Below are 22,939 nucleotides of genomic sequence, written 5' to 3' on the forward strand. Positions count from 1 at the left end.
ACGAAGATGAACTAACTATATCATGTTATAGTATATTGTATGAATCATATTGTATGAGTCATGTTGTATGAGTCATAGTATGAGTCATAGTATAAATGTCTATATCATGTAAATATGTACTTGAGTGTATAGAACAAAGTACTTGAGTGTATAACATAGGTATGAGGACTTGTGTAGCATAAAGTAAATGGGAAAGCAACAAACATGGCAGCCCTTACTATTGGAATTGCAGCTGTGATCTTTGCAGCAACCATTGTTGATTTACAAGCCAAAGATCATGGTTACCAAATTGGTTTCCTCTTTGAGCATTCACACTACAAAGTATTTCCTATAAATACACCCTTGTATGAGATGAATAAACACAATTCAGATTCAATGATTCATTACTCTCTCTCTCTCTCTCTGTTAAATTATGTTCATACTTAAACACGTTATCAGCACGAGCTCCTAGCCCTTGCTATCCATACCGTGCTCTGCCCCTGCGTTCGTTCCTGTGCAGATCAGCCTGCTTACACGCCCCGAAACATCTTGTTCAGGACCTCTAATCAAAATCCTTTCTTCATAAAAGTTGTTCATCTATGTCTCTTATATCTGATCTCCAAATTTCAGCCATGTTGAAATCGTTTTGAGACCTGTACACCATCCGTAGTGGGAGCTGTTCATCACGCTCATTCCTGTGCAGATCAGCCTGCTTGCACGCCTAGCAACGTCCTTTTCGGGACATCTAATCAAAATCCTTTCTTCATCAAAGTTGTTCATCTATGTCTCTTGTATCTGATCTCCAAATTTCAGCCATGTTGGAGTCGTTTTGAGACCTGTACACCATTTGAAGTGGGATCTGTTCAGAAGCGAATTTGCTCCAAATTTCAACAAGTAAGTTTTAAAGATTAAAGTTCCTGTTTTTGAGTTTGTATTCCTTTTCTCTTCTTTTCAGGGACTTGTAATCAAAAAGCGGAATTATAGAAATTCACGCTAAACGAACTAAGAGCGTTCGTAATCTATGAACTAAGAGTGTTCACAATATTCGGACTAAGAGCGTCCGCAAATATCAATTTATCGACTAAAAGCGGAATTATAGAAATTCACGCTAAACGAACTAAGAGCGTTCGTAATCTATGAACTAAGAGTGTTCACAATATTCGGACTAAGAGCGTCCGCAAGTATCAATTTATCGACTAAAAGCGGAATTATAGAAATTCACGCTAAACGAACTAAGAGCGTTCGTAATCTATGAACTAAGAGTGTTCACAATATTCGGACTAAGAGCGTCCGCAAGTATCAATTTATGGACTAAAATCGGAATCGTGGGGATTCACGCTAAACGGACTAAGAGTGTTCGTAAATCAATGAACTAAGAGTGTTCATAATATTCGGACTAAGAGCGTCCGCAAACATCATTGTTTGGTCTAAATCCAAATATTCTTGGAAATTGATTTCTTGGTATCATAGCTCGGAAATCTTATTATTTTAGTTTTCGTGGAAGTATAGACTCCGAAACTATTATATCTTCTCTTCCTATTTTTCAGGATGTCGAATGAACCTAGACTCGACTTTCCAATGCTTGACTCAACAGGCTCGGAATACCATGGCTGGGTAACCGACGTTGAGAACCATCTCACTGCGAGTGGGATATTGCCCATAATCCAGGCACCTGACCAGGGCCTTGTGTTCCAACGAACACCCACAAAGCATGCTCAATCACTTATCTTGATGCGACGCCACATGGATAAATCTCTCAGTTAGAGTACATGTCGATCAAGGATGCAAGAGACCTATGGGTAGCGCTTTGGCAATATCCACAACGTGGGCAACCTGCACCTCAAATAAAGGGAGGTAACCACAATGACATGTGTCATCGATGTGGATCAATTGAGCATTGGTTCAAGCAATGCCATGCAAGTACCCAAACTAGCTGAAAGCTACAAGGAGTATAGGCAATTGAGAGAGCAAGAAACCAATCTTGCTGAAGATGAAGATATCAATCTTGCTGAAGATGAAGATGGTGAAGAGATCACTCTCACCACTGAGGACTTTAAAGCTGCAGATAAAGAGCACGAGGATGCTGCAGACTTTAATTAGAATAGTCCTTTCTATTTTCCAAGAACGGCAAATGTGCCTTAGTCAAATGACAAATTGTATTAAAACTCTTTCTCATGTGGCGCATCCATTGTAGTATGATGTCTAGGAAAGTAATTGAGATCGGGGTACTTAAGCGAGCCTCGCTCCACCAACATCTCTCTACTTTCCTGGTCATATTTCATTGGAGTTACCAAACGGATTGAGTAAACTACAATTTGTCTAAAAATTTGATTTTATTATGGAATAGACTTTGGGAAAACTTTGATGTAATCATTGGTTATTTTCCTTATTAATAAAGTGTCGCATTATTATTCAATGTCATGGACATGTGTTAAATTCCGAACTTTATTATTTGAAAGGTATAAGAGCCAATGGTTTTCATGTGGAAACACATTGTGAGAATGGACAAAGATTCCTTTGCATTACCTCTAATGACTACGGATATAAACGAGTATTAGAAAAACTTATGTGTCGTTCTAGTGGGTTGTATACAACCACTATTCAAGTCATTGAATCAAACCATGTCATAAGAGATGACTTATGGGATTCTGACACATATAGGCTTTGGCAAGAACGTTTGAGATATCCAGGTTGTGATATGATGCTCCGTATATTAAAGACTTCACACGGACATCCATTCTTCACAACAAAAAGAAGTACGAACCAAAGATTGGTCCAAAGAGTTACTTCTAAAAGATATCATTCGTTTTGCAAAGCTTGCTATTTAGCAAAAATAGGATTGAGACCATCCTATGCAAAGGACACTAAAGAAAATATACCATTCTTGCAAAGAATCCAAGGTGATATTTGTGGACCTATTCAACCAACTTGCGGACGTTTAAATATCTCATGATGTTGGTTGACACGCAAACACACTAATCACGTGTTGTGCCATTGTCCATCTATAAAAGCTTCTTATGCTATACTCATAGCACATATAATATGACAACGGGCTCACTCCCCGGATCATCCTATTTAGTCAATTGGATTTTGACTATGCTAGTGAGTATACATCGAAGATTTTCGATGGTTATTGCAAAGGGAGTGATGTTGGACATCACATTCCCATATACACACCTAAATGGTCTCGTGGAAATAACTACGATGGTAGTTCAGACATTGGCGATGCGCACCAATCTCTTTATATCCGCTTGGGGTGATGCAATATCGCATACAACTATGCTAATTCCTCTATGACCTACCGCCACTCAATGTATCCCTGCGTTACAGCTAGTGACTGGGTACAAATATTTTGTACTTACGCACATTCGAGTGAGTCATTTATGTGCCAATGTGAGCCATTTATGTGCCAATTGCGCCGCCACAGCGCCTATGGTAGGTCCTTAAAAACAAGTGAGCAACTTAGTTGGAATTGAGACTCCAACAATCGTTCGCCACTTAATGCCCTTGCAAGGCGATCTCCTTGCCGTCTGATTTACGGATGTCACTTTGATGAGACAGTCTTCCCGTCGTTAGGGGGAGATAAGAACACGAATGTTCAGCAGGAACGACAGGAATTGTCGTGGTCTGTCCCCACTATGTCTTATCTCGATCCCTATTAAAGTGACGAGATCACACACATTTGCTGCATAAATGCCTGCAAGGAAGGACGTCCCTATAAGAGGACGTAGCGCCACCCTACACAGAGGTAGGCAAGGCGCCAACGTCATAGAAAGTGGCACTCTGGCGTTACAGGCCATGGCCCCAGCTAGGATGCGTGGGAAGCCCGTGGATTCGAAGGATATTTTGGCATCCTTAGATCATCGACACTCAACATCCGTCTCATGAGTATCTTCTGGATTATGGTTATCGTTGGGGGACGCCTCAACGTCAGAACCTATTCCTGAGAATATAGAGCTCTATGAAAATTACACTAGTGTACATGAGACGTGGAATAGAACCTATCGTTGGCATTCTGTTGCGCATGAGTTTGTTGAGACCGATGATATCGAACCACGCTCCGTTGAAGCATGAATACCAACGTAGAGAAATTTAGCCTAAATGGAAAGATACGATCCAGATTAAACGAAGAGGAAGGTCTTTGAGCCAGTGATGCCAACACCTCCTTACATAAAACCTATTGATTAATGGGTCTTCGTTAGAAAGCGTGTTGAGAAAACGAGATGGCAATCTCGCCTTATGGCGCAAGGCTTCTCACAAAACGCCCTGGAATTGACTACGATGAGACATATTCTCACGTAATGGATGACATTACATCCACTACCCTGTCAGTTTGGTAGTTTCCAAATAACTGAACATGCAGCTTATAAAAGTGGTCACTACGTATCTCTATGGGGATCTAGATACGGAATATACATGAAAGTTCATAGTGAAACTTTATTTACCCAAATCAAGTGGCTCTAGACCTCGGAGCGCGTTTGCAATAGAATTGAAACGCTCACTAAAGTGACTACTTGATTGGGAAGGGATATGCCCGTGCGTTTCCATAACAAGTTTCGGATTCTATCACGGTTTTCATGTTGGACATGATCTTCATTAGAAGCCCTTAAAGAGTTAAGGGAAACCGCTGAACACTTGAAATCCGAGTTTGAGATGAAGGATTTTTGGGGAAACACAATTAAGCCTCGGTTTTTGAACTTGAGCACCGTGTTGATAGATGCTTAGGCATTTTGACAAGGTCAAGCCTTCAAGCACCCCATGATCATTCGTAGTCTTGATCCTGAAAAGGATCCTCTTCGTCTGAATGGATGATCAGACGAAGATGTGCTAGAGAGGCTGAAGTGCCTTACTCAAGTACAATAAAGCGCATTATTGTACTTAGCTCAATGCACAAGACTGGACATCTCACTTTGCCATAAACTTGTTAGCTAAAGGTATAGCTCTGCGCCAACGCAACGCCATTAGATTGGTGTAAAAAGATATCTTTCGGTACTTGAGATATACGATCGATATGGGCTTATTCTATCCCTATAGAGAGATGATGGATTCAGATCCATCACACACCAGAAACGCCGCCAAACGCTGGCCTGCGTATTCTATCCCTACCCCAAAACGACATAAGTGTTTTGGAAGGTTTTTGCTGATATTGGGTATCTCTTGACCCATACAAAGGTCTTCCCAGACTGGTGAAGTGTTCACCATGGGTAAGACCGTGATATCTTGAAGGTCTATAGAATAGACCTTAGTCGCTATATCTTCGAACGATGCAGAGATTATTGCTCTTCACGAAGTGGTTCGTGAATGTATATGGATTGGATCCATAGTTACGCATGTTCGAATAGTTGTGGTTTGAAGTCTACCACAAGATGAGCCTACAAGCATTTAAGATAATGCTGTTTATTTTGAAACAAATGAAGCAAGGCTGCATGAAAAGCGACAACATCAAGCATAAAATCAGCAATAACAGACTCTCCTCAAAGATCAATAAGAGGGGGGGGATGTCTACATATATGGTCTCGAAACGTGAATAGTGTGTTGTGCTCTTTTTCCCTTTCGACCGAGATTATTTTTTGTCCCACAGGGTTTTTATTACTCGGCAAGGTTTTTAATGAGGCAACGAGAGAAGCACCACGTTTGGGAGACACAAAGGAGATGTTGAAATCAGGGGGAGTATCCAGAAGCATACCCACTTGACCATCGTGTACTCTTTTTGTCCTTCGTCCAGGGTTATTTTGTCCCACTGGGTTTTGTTACCTGGCAAGGTTTTAACCAGGCACATCTTTAGCATGGTCGCCCCACTTATACTACATCCTGAAGATGTTTTGATTCAACATATATGCTTTTGCTCATCTTCTACCTTCGACCACGGGTTTTTCCCACTGGGTTTTCCGGGCAAGGTTTTGTTGCAGCAACTCTATTTGCATCCCTCTCGTAGACATATTACCTACTTATGATGCTGATAAGAAGACTCCACTTATCTCCGAAGCTGTGATATTACTACTCCACACTCATGCGCGTTGTGCTCTTTTTCTCCTTCGACCAAGGTTGTTTTTTCCCACAGGGTTTTACTACTTGGCAAGGTTTTTAACGAGGCAACTTAGAAGCGCACAGCCTAGACAATACTATTGACATGAAATATCCAAGGGGGAGTGTTATAGTATATTGTATGAATCATATTGTATGAGTCATGTTGTATGAGTCATAGTATGAGTCATAGTATAAATGTCTATATCATGTAAATATGTACTTGAGTGTATAGAACAAAGTACTTGAGTGTATAACATAGGTATGAGGACTTGTGTAGCATAAAGTAAATGGGAAAGCAACAAACATGGCAGCCCTTACTATTGGAATTGCAGCTGTGATCTTTGCAGCAACCATTGTTGATTTACAAGCCAAAGATCATGGTTACCAAATTGGTTTCCTCTTTGAGCATTCACACTACAAAGTATTTCCTATAAATACACCCTTGTATGAGATGAATAAACACAATTCAGATTCAATGATTCATTACTCTCTCTCTCTCTCTCTGTTAAATTATGTTCATACTTAAACATATCAGAGGTTTTGAAACTTGGGAAGAAGCTTAAAACTGTTGAAACTAGAAAAAGTACTGACAGTGCGAAGTTATCAAGTCCTGATGAAATCTTTGCATCTTCATCTGCAGATGAAAGTTCTATGAATATTATGAAGTCAAAAATACTGGATAAAGAAGTTGTGTAGAGTAGTGAAGTGGTGACTTGGGGAAGTAAAAGTCAGAGGAAACTGGACAAGGTAATCATGAGTAAGGAAAGAAGTCCAAGTAATGACATGTTGAGCATCGTTGGCAATATTGTCCTAGCAGGACTTATTTATCTGATTAACTGGAATGTGGTAGCAGCTTGTGTCATCATTTAAGAAACGGGAATGTGCTAGCAGCAGTTCATTACTTGAGAAACAGGAATGTAATAGCGGCGGCTCTTTATTTGCGAACTGGGATGTGCATGCATCATCCCTTCAATTGCAGATGAAGGTACGTTTGTTAATACTATGAAGTCTGAAAGATTGGAGAAAGAGGTTCCATTGATCAAAGCTTTGATCTGGGGAGGTAAGGGTAAGAGGAAAATGAAAAATGTAATGAGAAGTAAGGCAAGAACCAGCTCCTTATTTGAGAAACAGGAAGATGGCAGCTGCAGCCTTTCATTTGAAAACCGAGTTTCAGAGCTTATTGATAGTTAATCAAATGGTACTTTCTCTGAGTTGGCAGTCTAAACTCTTTCTTGAATTTGGCAGTCTAAACCCTGTACTTCAGAGCTTTTGAGATAAAAATTAGTTCAGAGAAATTTTGTTGTGTAAAAGAGAAATATGACTGTACGCGGATAGTGTTTCGTTTGTTACTTCTAGCTAGGATTTAAAAGCAAATGGGACACCATGAGTTAGACATGGATAGTTTTACAAGACCTGCTCAATGAGAAGGACGGAACCTAATTTTCTGTAGTTAACAGTTATATATATGCAATTAGAGTGTTCACCTGCATTCAGCATAGTACCTATCTATATGTGTGGTGCACTAATCACTAATGATTATTTAATCTTAGTTTCCAAGGTGTAATTTAGCAGCAAATTAACAAATGTTGTAACTGGTAAGTATGACAAGAGAAAGACATCCATCAAATTGATCACAGAACAACTACATCTACAAGTTTGTTATTCAGATATGATCTTCAATAAATTTGACGAGGAGATAATTGAAACCGCATGTGTAATTGACTAATTGACCATCCATCACAGAATTTACTGAAAAGTAGAAATGCGCCTTTTATTTATTCTTTTCAAGTCTTATGAATTTGCCATATGAAAAAGCATGGATATGTATTTGATGATGCTTTAAGAAATTTTGTTTAATGAATTGCAGATGCAAATCACAAAAAATTATTGATTTTTCTTCCTCTAGATGGGAGATGAGCAGTCTACAAACTATTTATATGTCGCAATTCTATGAAGTACTTAAGAGTAACAAGAATATATAGGCCCCTAGCGCTCTGCTAGGGTTTGTGGAGCGGCGCGTCTCGTGGCCGTCGCATCCTAAATCTGTTCCATTCATGGAGATACTTCTAGGCTTCGGCCTCTGTGTGTTGGCTCTTGCTGTTTTCGATGGTAGAGTGTTGTTTGAGGAGAGTTTTGGCGTTGGTGTGGTCATGCCGGCGAGCCAAAGGAATTTTGGATTGACGAAGGAAGGCGGCGGTGGTTGTAGGCAGGAGTGGGATCCATGTAGTGGGTTGAATATGTTCCCTCTCTCTCACGGTGGTCTTAGCAGGTCGTACCATTCTGGCGCTGACGGTGTGATGAGCAGGCTGTGGTCTGGTGTAGGCGACCTTTTTTGGGCAGTCGACGATCTTCGAGATCTGCGTGGTGAGGTAGACGACGGCCCTTTGATTGGAGGCATGGCGGCGACGGATACCGGGTGTGTCGTCGGCGGTAAGGTCGATTGCCCAGATGCTTTGGGTATGGGGCGAAGACCTAGTGGGTTTTGGGCTCAAGAGTTTTTGGACATGGGCCGAAGCAGCCATAGGTGGACAAGCGGATTTGGGCTTCCACAGTTTCGGATCCAGATCTGGGATCCGGGTGGTTTTTGCAAATGTATTCGGATCTGGGATCCGGGTGGACGTTGGACTTGGACTGCGACCCATGTTTTTTTGTGGGCTGTTTGTTTGCAAGAATGGATTGGGGCTCCTGTGCTTTATTGGTATTGGATCCAAGACCCAATTCTATGGTATTTGTTCGTGAAAGATCGTCTGCCAACATGGCCATGTTCTGACACCCTTGGCCGGCTTCGATCTTTAGGTGGGAGAGTGCCTTCATTCCAACGCCAAGTTGATTTTTGTCAATTTGTGCGTTGGAGTTCGATGGGTAGTCAAACCACCGACTACTCAATTCACTACACGGCTGCAATCCGTAATGTAAAATTAGCTAGCGTTTCGACGTTGCTACTCTTGCGTTTTTCCTTTTTTCCTTGTATTTCAGATGCAATTTTTGCATCTTTTCTTTTTGTGTTGTTTCTTTCATGGTTGATGCATTTTTGCATCATATCGTTGTAATCTTTCATTTTCAATAAAGGGCTAACATCATTTTACTCAAAAAAGAGTAACAAGAATATAGTTTCTGAATTTAACTTGCCTTTTTTTTTTTTTCTGAAATTTAGTTTCACTTATTACCAAGTACTTCCAAGGGAAGTATACTGTGATGAGAATACCTACATCCATGTCTGTCATGGTTGGAATAATATGAAAAGTCAATGAAGTTGATTATCATTAACTAAAAAGTGGCTTTTATCTTCTATTTCCCTAGTTATATAGTAGAGCTATTTTTTTAATGCGTATATAGTAGAGCTATTACTGAAGTTATAGGAGCCATTGATCAGCTTAAAAGATTTCAAGATCTATATGGTCATAAAGAAAAGCATTTTGCTATTTTAAGGACGTACCTACAGAACTCCGAAAGTTAAAAGACGAAGGAAAGAGTTTGAGAAAATGCTTCACAAACGAAGCTCAGACACCCCACAACCAAAAAGTGGATAAGAGAAGATAGAGAATTTGTTCCACAATGAGGACTGTAATGTATATACCATGCGTTAATATCTCAATTGCACTTCAATAATATTGAAAACTGTTTACTTCTAAAAGGTAGGGTGTCTGGTAGTGTTTATATATAACTAGAAAGAGCACCCGCGCTTTGCTGCGGGAATTACTAATGTACGATCATAGAGATGAATTTGTGGAAGTCCAAGTGAAACAGAATGTATGAGAAAAAGCATTGGTTACATGTTGAAGCATTGTCCTTCTGTTATGCTGGACAGATGTACTTGCAGCTTTATTCTTTTTGTTCCTGTGCATATAGATGTATGAGAATGCTGATTTTCTGCAGAATGAGTAAAGGAAAATGTTAGCTGATGTTTGTTTGCAATATAACCATTAGAAAAATATATGTAACGTATACCATACTTGCATTGATAGATTTCGCTTTTTTTTTTCAAGAAAAAGCTTTTGAGTGTTTCAGATATGTAACAGAATAGTAGAGATAGTTTTGAACTTGAATTCCTATTGTATAAGAATATAAAACTAATGGCAATATCAAACCCTTATATTGCAAACAAACTACTTAATATCAAAAGAATACTGCAATAGAAGGGAACAACAGTGAACTACTGAAGTTCATGTATAGAATTAAGCTTTGAAATTAAGAATATTGCGGAAGATTAACAAAAAGGCATCAATGACACTACCAAGGGACATGTATGTTAACTGTATACTAAAGTGCACATGATGAGGCATCAACCAAATGTTAATACAAAGAAAAGAACCAAGCTGCGAAGGTAACTTCATTGCAGAAGTTTCAGAATTCTACAAAACATAGCACTTATCAGAGGATTCCATTAATAAAGTTAGGACTACTTGCAGCAACTGCCCCTAAAAAGTCATCAATCCACAGAAATAAGCCAAGAAGGTCTAAATCCCTACTTCTTCAATAATTCCCAGAAAGAACAGGAATCAAAAAAAAAAAAAAAATCATAGAAAACAAAACGACTTAGTTTAATTTCAACGATCAATATCAAGGAGCAATGATTAAGGAAAAGAAGAGCAAAGAGAGAGCCGGGAAATAAAATAAAAAAAGGATGTCGTGGCTCATCAAGAGCAATCACAAAATGATTCAAAACCTTATTTCTTATCAACTATTCCAATCCTTCACCCATCAAATACAGCACCCAGAAAGAATTTCAAATCACATTCTCACACAGTCACAAATAACTTCCACTTGTCCTATTTTAAAGCGAGAAATATACTTAAATGATAAAAGGCATAGAATACTCAATCAACCAAACACAGGATGGCTATTTGATCAGATTTGAAAGCGACAAATATACTTAAATGAGAAAAGGCACAGAATAAAAGATTGAAGTCTCACCTATGAAATTCGAGATGAAACTGATTTCCCTTCTTCCCTTTTCTATTTGAATGCCTCAGACTTTACAAAGACTGCAAATTATGGAAAATCAAAAGTTATTTAGAGATAAAAAAAATTAGTACTAACATCAGAAATTCCCAACATTGTCTTTAGTCACAAATTCCCATAAAACAGAAATTGTTCTCTCTGTTGTTTTAAATAAAGCTGACAGCCAATTTTCACTTAAACTATTGAAGATTACCATTGTTTGAAGATCACATCTTATTGATCCCCACATTTGTGTATGTTTACTTGGGTTTATTTTGATGTTATGAATGAAAGGCTAATAATTAGGGATTGTAATCATAAGAAATGATTCTCTGGTATGCTTGTGATTCTAATAACTCTATCTTCGTTCGCAACATGTTAAGCCACAACATCTAAGAGATTCTAATAACTTCCTCATCGATATAACATATAGTAAAATCATAACTTGAAATGAAACCTCTCCAATCAATAATCAACAACCCAGACCCGCAGACAAACAAAACACCCCCCCCCCCCCCCCCCAAAACGCAGAAACCTATACCAATTCAAAACCACCAACAACAAAAGACCCACTCAAAAACTGAATCACACAAAAACTGACAAAAGCAATAGCAGTAAAAGCAGAAAACTTACAAACTCTTGTCAAACTCACTAAAGCCACAAATTCGGTACTGTTGAAACCAAATCCTCTTCAAACACCACAAACCTTTCTTTTGTTTTTGTTTTTGTTTTTTGGGTCTGAACGACAACCTTTCTCTCTCTTTCTCTTCAAAACCGACCCTCTGATCCAAATTGACAGCGACAGGCCCTAATTCACCAACGACAAAGAGCAAAACCGGCTTCAAATCCTTCTTCTCCTTCTTTCTAAATTACCGACTATCAACCGATGTGGGTAAGTCAAACCCTTCCAAGCAACCAAAAACAAATCCAGAATCAGATCCCAGTTCTCCTTCTTTCTAAATTATGTCTCCTTTCACAGTTTCTAAATCTAGATCGATCACTCTTTTTTTCCTCTCACAGTCTCTCTCTATCGATCACTCTTTTTTTCCTTTCACCAAAACAAATTGACGGTCTCAGAACCGTAGATCGGGCAAAGAACATCTTCCAATCCAATAGAAGGGCAAAAACGTCATTTCAATGTTAAATGAACAGTTGAATGAACAGTGTCGAGGAATAGTGTTTCGGCTTTAGATGTATGTATAATTTCATCGGTCTGCACAAATTGAGAAGAACTACTACTTTCTGAATGCTCCAATGTTTCTGCATTTGAAAATCAACATAAACAAATCAGCATTGTAAAATCAATGTGTATGTAGTACGAAGATACAGGTTTATATCACCAAACAAACTCACCTCTAAATCGTTTGTTCCGATGTTCAGATATATTCACATTTTGACATACAGAACTATACTGACTGTCTAGACATTGATTCTGTTCTGTCATTGCTAACTCAAATGCTGCAACCAAATTTAAACAATATTAGTTACTTTGAATATTCATTTGAATGAACATTTAAAATTTGATAATACACACTCACCACGTCTTGATATCCTTGATTTAACCTCAGAATGTTGACCTCTCTTAAAAACAGAACCTTCACTTTGAACTGTACTGGAAACAAAATTCTGATGATTATAGATTTCTTGCATTCTCCTTTGATCATTATAATTTTCAGCATGACCTTGTTGTATCAATTTTTTTTGTTCTGCTGCATCTCATCTTTGACGCCATAACTGTATCAAAAAAGATAAATGACTTAAAAACTTTAAACGATTATGCTTTATAATCTGCAAATCAATGTACAATCTATAAATTAAAGATGACTATATATTGGATAAATTTTTGATGAAACTAAATTTGTCTATACAAAAATTAACACTTGTAATCACATCAAAAAGGCAGAAACAAAAAGATAAACAGTAAACATTTGTTCACAATCTATTGAAGTCAGATTCCTTACTTCTTTCTCCATACACAAAAAAATATAAATCATCAATGAAACTTAGTTATTCACTTTCAGCTAAACATTTAAGGCAATTAGTTATACAGTCAAACTGCTACCTTTAACTCAAAAGCTTCGTCTAAACAAGGGTTTAGAAATTAAAGTCATGAGTGATGTCAAAGTGAAGAATAAGTCTCAAACAAACTCTGTTTTCTAGGTAATCAACCATAACATTATGTCCATTATCAAACTATCCAGAATTCACAACATTGAACCGAACTAACACTCAGTTGTTAATTAACCCTTTCAACAACCTATCAACACAATAATTTGAACTTGAACTCCAATCACAAAAGCTAAAATTAAGAAATACAAACATAGTTCTCTTCCACTTATTGTTTTCTTTTTTTTTCCTGATCTAGACAAAATAGAAGTGCAGGATATCAACAAATCTTAAGAATTGAACCATCTGCTGCGGGTAACTCTTGAATGTTCATTGCAGTAAGAATGTATACAACTCATACAGGTGTCAAATTCATACCTGAATCCACAGTTACAGAAGCTGATAGCACACCGTTTCTAGTGTCTACAGAATCAAACAACAGAATTTAGATAATTCAAGACCACCATGGTTACAGAAACTATAAACTGAATACAAAAAAAGAAAACAATGTATATAGACAAAACCAAAGACCAAGTTAATAAACTCTAGCAGTTATAACTGAATAATAATAAGAGATCAAGATAATGTTAACCAACAGACAAAGGAACAGTGGTAGTAAAACAATACGAAGACTGTTGCATACAATCTGCAAAACCCAAACAACAAAAAGTATTAGAATTGTGCAATCCTACGACAAAGGTTTTGCCCCCAACTCTGGACACTTGAGTTAAATTTGTCACCACCTCAATAGGCAAAGAAAACATTTCGTAAGTTTCGTAGATACGGCTCCCCTAATCTCTGTAAAAATTTAATCTTTCGCTTTTCTACTGAAAAAGAAAGTGCATCTTCTTTATTCGCGCCTCTCTCTCTCTCCCCCCCCCCCCCCTCTCTCTCTCTCTCTATTTCTGTTGTTCATACTTAACTCTTCGGAAATACCGACGAAGAAGAATTAAGCCAATATCACTTTCACAGTCAACAATTGGATGCAATTGACCCAGACAGCTCACAATGATATTCATACAATTTACCCAAAAACAAAAAGGGAAAAAAAAAAAAACAGAGATAAATTCAAAGAGCATTCAGTTTTTTCAAATACATGATCAGATCAAGCTGGTATGCAATTCACAAACAGAAAGCAAAGCAACTGAGGTCGAACATAATAGGAACTGTTCTAGAAACAAAACAATTGACCAAGACTGATTGTAAAATCTTTGCATATATATTCAATCAACTAAGTATACAACATCCATAAAAGTAAGCCACACCTCTTCTTTTGCTGAAAGATCCCTCCCAAACCTGATCCAAATCTTTCTATGAATCTCTACTTCGCTTTCAGTATTTCTGTTAATATGCAAATTGATCATGTTAACATTATTTCAGTTAACATGGTCACCATGTTAATAAACTGAGTGCATTAAAATAGTGATCAATTATATTTACTTCAGAGCATAATTTTTAACTCTGCAAATGTCTCCACAACTTGTTCAGTATAGACAATCAAGTTTGAAGTACATAGAAAATAATCAATGAAAGTTTTAATAGATAAAGATGCACAAAAAAGAGAAGGGGAAACAGCGATGAGAACAATGATGAATGAGTAGATACAATATAACCAGAGTATTCTTATTTATATCACTACAGCAATATGTAATGAATTTGATTCACATTAGAAATTGAAGAAAGTATTGAATTTAATTTTCTTAAAATTAGAAAACAAATAGTCTATTCATCTGATTTAATTGCAAGAAAACCAACAGCAACCACTGCCACTCTGTATTAAACTAAGGTAATACACCTGCAGAATAAGATAGATATATAGCTAGTGAATACTTTTTTTTGTTGAAATCCATTTTATAAAGCTTGCATTACAACTCATGAATCAATACTAAACTGAAAACATTTAGCCTAAGAAACCATTGACTACATTAGCCCAGGACATACAGGTAAAAATAGAGCATGATACTACTGCATGTGTGCAGATGATAAATAAAAAGAAATCAGCTATACTTTACTTGGAAACCAATGTATAAAGTAAATCGAGAACATATACAAATATCAAAAATATATATTAGCATGACAATTGAAGTTAACCAAAAAGGCACAACAATAGTACAAACACACAGTAACTTCTTTCAACAAAATGCGTAACTATCAGACCATGATCATATTTACAATAAATAAAAATAATCATGCAGTAAACTGTGAGACCATAATGCTATTTACAACTATACATCCAGTGGATAAACACAAATGATATATTTTCTTAGTTTAAGAGTTAGATAAATAAAGAACAAAGCATGGTTGAGTTCAGAAAAAGACTTTACATGCAATATTGAACTGGAGAAAAATAAAAACAGAGCAACTGATATTGCTGAAAAAAAGTCATACCTTCTGTAAAAGAAACCGGATGTCCAAACCTACTGGAAACAATTGAAACCAGGTTTCCAAGCCTTGTGGGAGCAATTCAACCTTAGAGAACTGCAAAACTGTAAGATCTCAATAAAAAATACTGATTCTCATACCAAAATTTCATTTCCAAGTGAAACTATTTCAGGCTTGTTCAAAGTAATCCAAAAGCAAAGTAGAAATCTTGAAAAAAGAATATATATCAACAAAGATTCTCTTGTTCAAAGTAATTCTCGATGGTTTCTTTTCGCTTAGATAGAGAGACTGATGGTTTCATTTCCATAGTGAGAGAGATTTCCTCAGCCACTGAGGTGATAGTTTCTGGTGGGTTCTTCATTAAGGGTTCATGTTTGTTTTTTTGTCTAATTGAGTGTAGGTTTGGGTCATTCTCAATTTGTTGGATGTTTTGAGACAAATTCTAATACAACTGCTTATATCACTCAATCAAAACATGCGAAAAATACCCTAGTAGACCACTATCTAAGAATCTGGAAAAGCAGGATATCATATATACCTGCCATCCAAACTCATCCATTTGCTACAACCACTTTTCAATCCGTATGATTGATGAGAGCATTTACAGATCACAAAGCAAATTGATGAAATCAAGTAAACTACCATCCAATCCAATAGACCTTAATCGAATACTCCCAAAAACCCAAACCCAAACCCAACAAAATTAACCAAAAAATTTACATAAAACAATTACCTTTAACTCAGAAAAGCAGGCAATCCTGAAGATCCAGCAAAAACTGCATGACAACCCAATCACAAAATCGCAATCAGGAAAGAACCAAATCCAAATTTCCTAATACTCCCCAAAAAGCCAAACCCAACAAAATTACCACAAAATTTACATAAAGAAATTACCTTTCATGCCGGCAAACAGGGCACAGATGAAAATCCTCTCGTTCTCAACACTCCTTTGATAAGCAACCAACAACAAAAGATCGAACGGATGTGTCTCTGTGTTTCACTTCTTGTGTAAACCCAACAACTTAAAGTGGTTGAAGAAGGCGGCGTTGGAGGAAGAGCCGCAGTTGAGGAGGTAGTCGTCTGAGGGAGTGAAGGAGAAAGAGGAAGAAAAGAGAGCAAAAAAGTCGGTCTGGGAGGCTTCTGGAAGAAGAGAGAGGGAAAAAATAGGTCAGTGGCAGAGGGGTAAAAAAAATCCAAATGAGGGCAGAATCGTTTTTTCGCCTCAGAATGAACAGTAACCCCGAATGAACAGTGAACTCATCTTTTATATATAGTATAATTGGAAAGACAGTACCAGTACATACATGTCAAACTGAAGGTAAGCTACTACTCTCAAGCGGAATCTGCTTTTGTAGCTACAATATGCTAAAAAGGCCTTCAGACGACAGAACTGTTCTGTCGTCTGAACGAACAAAAATATGTCGTCTAGTACGGTGTAGTCTCTTGGGGGCATCAGACGACAGAAGAGTTCTGTCGTCTGATTTTTCAGACGACATAAAAAAATAAAAGTCTTGTGTTGTCTGATGAATTTTGCATTTTGGGAACATTGTGATCTGTATCTTTAAAAGCATTCAAATAACAGTTTTGTATTGTCTGATAAACAAACCAACCACAGTCTTTTTTAAATACTATTGTGAAGCGTATTTGCAAGACTTATTTGTGTGGTCTGAATGCCCTTAAATAAGAAATATGAAAACTCGTATGTAGTGTCTTCTCTCATACAACAACAATTAAAGGTTGTGCTAATTTACTTTAAACGACAATTATCTGTGGTCGTAAAGTATTTCAGACTACAATTAAATGTCGGTCTAGGGTACATTCATACGACACTTAAGTGTTGTGTGAAATGTCTTTTATTAGGTCTTTTATATTGTCTGTGATTAATTCCAACCACACTTATTTGTTGTTATTATACGCTTTAGCCAATACTTTTGTCTAACTTATGTTGTTGTTTTGTCATTTAGACTACAATTTTATGTCGTCCCAATGCCAAAAAGACAATAGACTTCTAATTGTTTTTTGTGTTGATTTTGTTCAGCTGCAACCACACATTTTGGTGTGCTTTGTTGTAGCTTGCAATTTGAGATAACACATATTAGTAGTCCCCTGTTACAATTGGTATGCATGCATCTGAAAATTAAAATTGCCCATTCATAAAACCATAAAATACACATCCAAAATCATTCATTGAAATTTTCACTAATCCACCATTGTCTCATGTACACAAACCTAATCATGAGCATCAGTTCAAAATGGCCCATATCTACTAATTTGAATCTGCAGACAAGTCCAAATACTTAATGAAGGAAGAATTTCTACTAGACACAAGTTCATGACTACCCACTTCTTTTTTAGATAACTAATTCTACCTGCACACTTGTGTGTGATATTTTAAATTTAAGACTGAAAGTCAGAAAATCTCTGTGAGGGCCGCATTTTTTTTTTTTTGAACAAAAGTATCAATATCGTTAAAATTAGTAGCTGGAATAAGGTGGAGTCTACATACGCTTAAATAAGAAATCTTGCAATAAAATCCGGAAATCTATCTAAGCCAATACTATTCATTATGGTCTAAAGGGGTGCTCGCTTTTAATCAATCCTAATTCAGCAAGAAAAAACCTCGCTCTCTAAAGAAAAATCAATCATCTAGTTCTCATTTGCCAACACGCATTTCTTATACAAATAAAAACTACAAACATCTCAGAAAACTTATAGAAGTCATTACTACTAAAAAAGGCTTATCATTTACAAAAAAACGCACTGAGTGATAGATGAGGGTGGCAAAACACCCTTCTTGAAATCCGAGAAAACATGCCCAAAAAACCTAAACCTGAAACCCCAAGCCCAAGCAAAAGCATGGCTAGCAGAATGATGAGGACCGTGCATCATTTGCAACCATATCACTGCCGCTATCTCCAGTGGTTGTCCATTTGAACACATCTTCGCCGACCCGATCTGCGGCACCCCGAGAATGTTGTTGGATTATAATTCATATACATATTTGTGCCCTAAAACATGGAAATTACTTGTTCTAAAGTCTAATTTAATGTTGACTAATCCAATTTCATTATTCCCCTAATCTTGTACTTTTTCTTAACCTTTGTGTTTATTTATATATATTTATTATGTGTTCCTTATCATGCTAGGAAATGATGGAGAAGCATGGAAATGCACTAAAAAGTCAACCTTAGCACATTTTCTTACTCCGGCTAGGAGAAAGCGAGCTAGACAAGGAAGGAGGGTCGGCAGCCTGACCAAAAAAACTCCAAATGAGTTGAAACTTTTCAGATCCATTCTAGACATACTAAGGATCATTTCTTATGAATAGTACAAGAGCTAGTTCGGAGTGTAAGGCCTTCAAAAGATCGGTCCAAGTTTCTGACTAAAAGACCAAAAATAGCAAAACCGGACCTGTACATATTCCGGCAGCATTTCCGGCCAAACCAAGGTGAACTAAGCTCTGAAATTTTACCAGGATGATCTAAACTTATCAAGGAACATTTGGTATGAATAAGTCGAAGGCCAATTCCGAAGTCTCGATGGAGATTCAATTGAAGGAAGCTTTAGAAGTACAAAACAAAGTCAAAACATGGCAGTTTGGCCTAGAACCTTCTTTGGACGGATTTCTTGTGCATTTTTAGAAGGTCTATGATGCTGAAATTATCAAGGAGAGCCCTAGAAGAATTCTACAAGATTATGGCAAGATGAATCCATCATATTGTCTTTTGGATAATAGGCATCCCTTGCACACTTTCTCTTCCAAGCTTGTCACCTTGACTTTGGTGAGCCAAAACCACTCCAACACTCTTCATTTTCATGTTTCTCATGGACAACAAAGAGAGCAGCTGCTCCTCTCTTTTCCTAAGTCATTTTTTTCTACTCTACACTCTAATAGTTTATCATTACTTCCTTTTTTTTACTCCATCTCTTCAATACTCTTTTCCCTTGTTTTTAGAATCTATTACTACTCTCATACTCCACCTCATGCTTCTTACAATGCTTGAGCTGCTCTCTTTTGCTTCCATTCATCATTTTACTCCTCTCTCTCTTCTCTATATAAGCATCCCTTCATCACACTCTTAAGGCATCACCCATTCCACCCCATTACATCTTATTTCTCATTTCATCTCCTTCATAAAACCTCCATATCCACCTCCCAAAATCCAAACCCACAATACCCAATCTACTCCATCATCACCACCACAACTACCATCTTCCACCACCATAAACTCCATCACCACCACTACTACTCCATCACTACCACTCAAAGTTAGCCAAAGGAGCATCATATCTTCATCACCATTCCATTCATCATCACCATTCCATTCATCATCACCATCAAGAAGTTCATCATCCATCCATTCCACCATCAAGGAGGATTCAAGGTGCATTGAAGGAGAAAAATGAAGGAGAAGCTACCCATTGATTTGTCAAGCTTCAACTAGTTCTTTCTTCCCTTAACTCTTTAATTTACCTTGATTTACTTTGTAGATTTTGATGCCAATTTGTATGACTATGAGTGAGTAGTTACTTTGTTGGGGCTAGGGTTGAAAGCCCTAGCCAAACTTGTATGAATTGATGTTTTAATTTACATTTGATGTTATTTGTGATTTTCATCTTCATATGCTAATTCAAGAAGTGAATGCATTCATTCAAACTTAACTACTTTGAATGTGTTCTGTTTGTCATCTCATGAAAAAATGTTTAGGGAGTAGTTAACCTTGAGCATTGATAGCATGATAGCATCCTCTATGTGCATATGAAGGTTGTGAGTTAAAATCACCTAGATCTAGGATTGGTTTGCTTGCATGATTATCTAAACTCAAAGCTTTATGCATCTAGGAACAATGAATTGAGACTTAACCGGTAATAGGAATTGTTCTTAGGTAGTTAATTCTAGACTTATCCTGTTGGAATTAATAACATTAAAGGAGTTTAAGCCTTTGTAGTCTTATCCGGATGCAAAGAGGGTAATTGGGAAATTAGAATAGCATCACTTGTATTTGAACTTCAATACTTGCAAGGGAGGTTAGTGGTAGACAATCCAACCCCTAACTTCATCCATTATATTACTAGTTTAGTTTACATTTGAGCATTTATTTTAATTTGGTTCACCATTCTATCCAACAAAAAATTTAACTATCACCACAATGCACATACTCACCATAAGCCTAGATTTCCTTGTGAATTTAGGTTTCTGATTGTACATTTGCATATTCTAGCTCTCCTTAGGTTAACACCCTAGCTAATGAAAGGAATTCAATCCTCGTGGGTTCGACAACCTTTCTTAAATCTCTATACTATTACTTGTACCCCTTATACTTGAGGGTGACTATTTGGCTAACAAATGCTACCTGCCTCCTCGACACCTCCACATCACAACTACCCTCCGATCAATAGTGCAACCACTACACTGCGCCTGATCGAGATCTTCTTCTCAAACCATGAGCAAAGCCGGCGACACCAGCGTAGTTCGTAAAACGAAATCTATCTTCCCTAACAAAGAAGTCACCCAAAGCCAGACTATCCTACCTTGATCCAACCAGATTTAACGTGATTCGCATCTTACCAAGTCCACCAAGCCACTGGCGACGCACGCAAGCGCCATAGCCAGGTTAGAGGACCACTGAATCCTATCGGATACGCCAGACCTCTCTGTGATTGACAAATCCTAAGGCGCTGCTTTTTTCAAGGCCGGATTGTTTTAGGGACACCTAAAGGTATTTTTGAATTAAAATAAAAAAATTATAAGAAAAAAATAATGTATGTTCATGCCGGGCCTTCGGATTCATGCGCTTCCAGGGGGAGATTATTAGTCTGGTTTTGTTGGATACTCTTATGGACCGAGGTGGCTTAGTACATAACCCGATCAAAAAAAGAAAAACAATGATGTGTTTTAAGTGAGTTTTAGAAACACTTTGTAGTTTTAAAAAACATTTGTCAAGTTTTTCTCTATACAAAAATGTTTATGTCAAATTTAAAAAGCACATATAGGCTAATAGGCCTGTTAGGATTTAGGAGCAATGTCATGAGCAGTACGTTTCACAATCATTAGTATTATTATAAGGAGCTGCAAAATGTCATTTTCTAATCAATACTAAAAATAGATGTGGGACTGAATAAGGTTACCTAACGGAGGTTACTAGTTAGTCTACCACTATCTCATATATTGGTGTGCATTACCCACTCTAGCTCCTAGTCTACTACTACAAATAAATCAAATATATAAACAAATGTATGTAAATGACCTAGCTGTCTCTCTCTGCTAGGGTTACTCGACAGCGGCGGCTGTCGACAAAACTATCCAAAATGATCAGTAACGGTGAATCTCCGACTAGAAAGGTGGGGTTTTTTCCATTCTTTTCTCTGCTTGGATTGAAGGTAGTGGCGATAGAGTTTCTCTCCGGCGTGATCCTGAGTTTGTGGTTTTCTGCCTCCTCCTTGTTTTGGCGGTGGTGGGATTTGGAGATAAAGTGTTTGGGAATAAAGGGGAGTCTCTGGCTTGTGAGAGGTTTCCGTGTTTGGCTTTGGAGATGGGACTGGTGAGTCATTTCATGACTGCAGCAATGGAGCAGCGCAGGTTCGACTGGAATCCTTTCTTGGGATTGCGGCGATTCACTGGCGGTGGCGAGGCATTGAAGGATATGGCGTTGTCGTTATTCTAGGTTCGAGTTCAGGGAGTTGGAGTGGGTACCGACGCTGCTAGTGGTGGTGATGACGTGTATTGTGGCGGTGGTTGGAAGCTGTTGATGGAGGAGGATCGAGGGAGACCTGGTCGGGGTGTCTTTATTCTCATATGGTGCCGGACTTCGTCGGCGGCGACGAGAGTTGTTGACTTTGGCGATCTGCAATATTCTGGCTGCGGTGGGGTGGCCTTCATAATTGCCATGTGGGCTGGAGCTTTGTGGTCTGGTGTTTACTGGTGGGCCTGCTGGGCTTGCTTTATTTTACTATTTGCTTTGGACGATTTTGATCTTTGTTTGGAATAAAGGTGCGTTAATTTCCTAAAAGGTGGGTATACTGGGGGGGGGGTGTCCTAGGTCTTATTCTTGTTCTAGAATAGGTGTTTAGGGTTCCCTGAGGAACGATTCTTTCTGTCGACCCCATAGAGGTGTTTCGTTTTTGTACTGCTTGCTGAATCTATATAATGGGCTGACCCATTTTCATCGAAAAAACGGAGGTTACTAGTTTAGCTTAGGATCTACCAGATTGTTCCATACAATTCTAGATATTGTGGCTTCCATTTCCACTGATATTGGATCATAATGCTACTACGGGATGGTGAAGTTGCTAAACATTGGGGTTCTTATTTGTACCCTACGGATGAAAACTAATATGCTATCAGCAGTAGTAGTCTCAAGTCATAACATATGGTCACCCTTCTTTTTATGATCCAAATAGCCATTCGAATTATCCTTGACATATCAAAATGGATATAAAGCAAATAAACAATAGCTTGTCATCCAAACTACTGAATTCAGGTGGTTAAAATTAATTACAGTCA

The 22,939-nt window shown here is 37.8% G+C and overlaps 1 long non-coding RNA gene across 4 annotated transcripts; it reads right to left on the reverse strand.

The window, feature by feature from the left end:
* Nucleotides 1-9,402: 9,402 nt before the first annotated feature.
* LOC133734490 (uncharacterized) lies at nucleotides 9,403-16,582 on the reverse strand. 4 transcript variants are annotated; one of them, XR_009858343.1, is made up of 10 exons: nucleotides 16,330-16,582; nucleotides 16,169-16,211; nucleotides 15,442-15,531; nucleotides 14,319-14,394; nucleotides 13,432-13,476; nucleotides 12,489-12,681; nucleotides 12,301-12,405; nucleotides 11,581-12,207; nucleotides 10,921-10,991; nucleotides 9,403-9,876 (listed from the first exon to the last, which is right to left on the reverse strand). It is a non-coding gene; the product is annotated as an uncharacterized LOC133734490 (long non-coding RNA). The 4 variants fall into 4 exon arrangements; XR_009858344.1 differs by having other exon boundaries at nucleotides 11,654-12,207; nucleotides 12,486-12,681; XR_009858342.1 differs by having other exon boundaries at nucleotides 12,486-12,681; nucleotides 15,442-15,539.
* Between the last annotated feature and the right edge of the window lie 6,357 nt (nucleotides 16,583-22,939).

The sequence above is a fragment of the Rosa rugosa genome, chromosome 2 (assembly GCF_958449725.1).
Source record: "Rosa rugosa chromosome 2, drRosRugo1.1, whole genome shotgun sequence".
In the NCBI taxonomy this organism is placed as follows: domain Eukaryota; kingdom Viridiplantae; phylum Streptophyta; class Magnoliopsida; order Rosales; family Rosaceae; genus Rosa; species Rosa rugosa.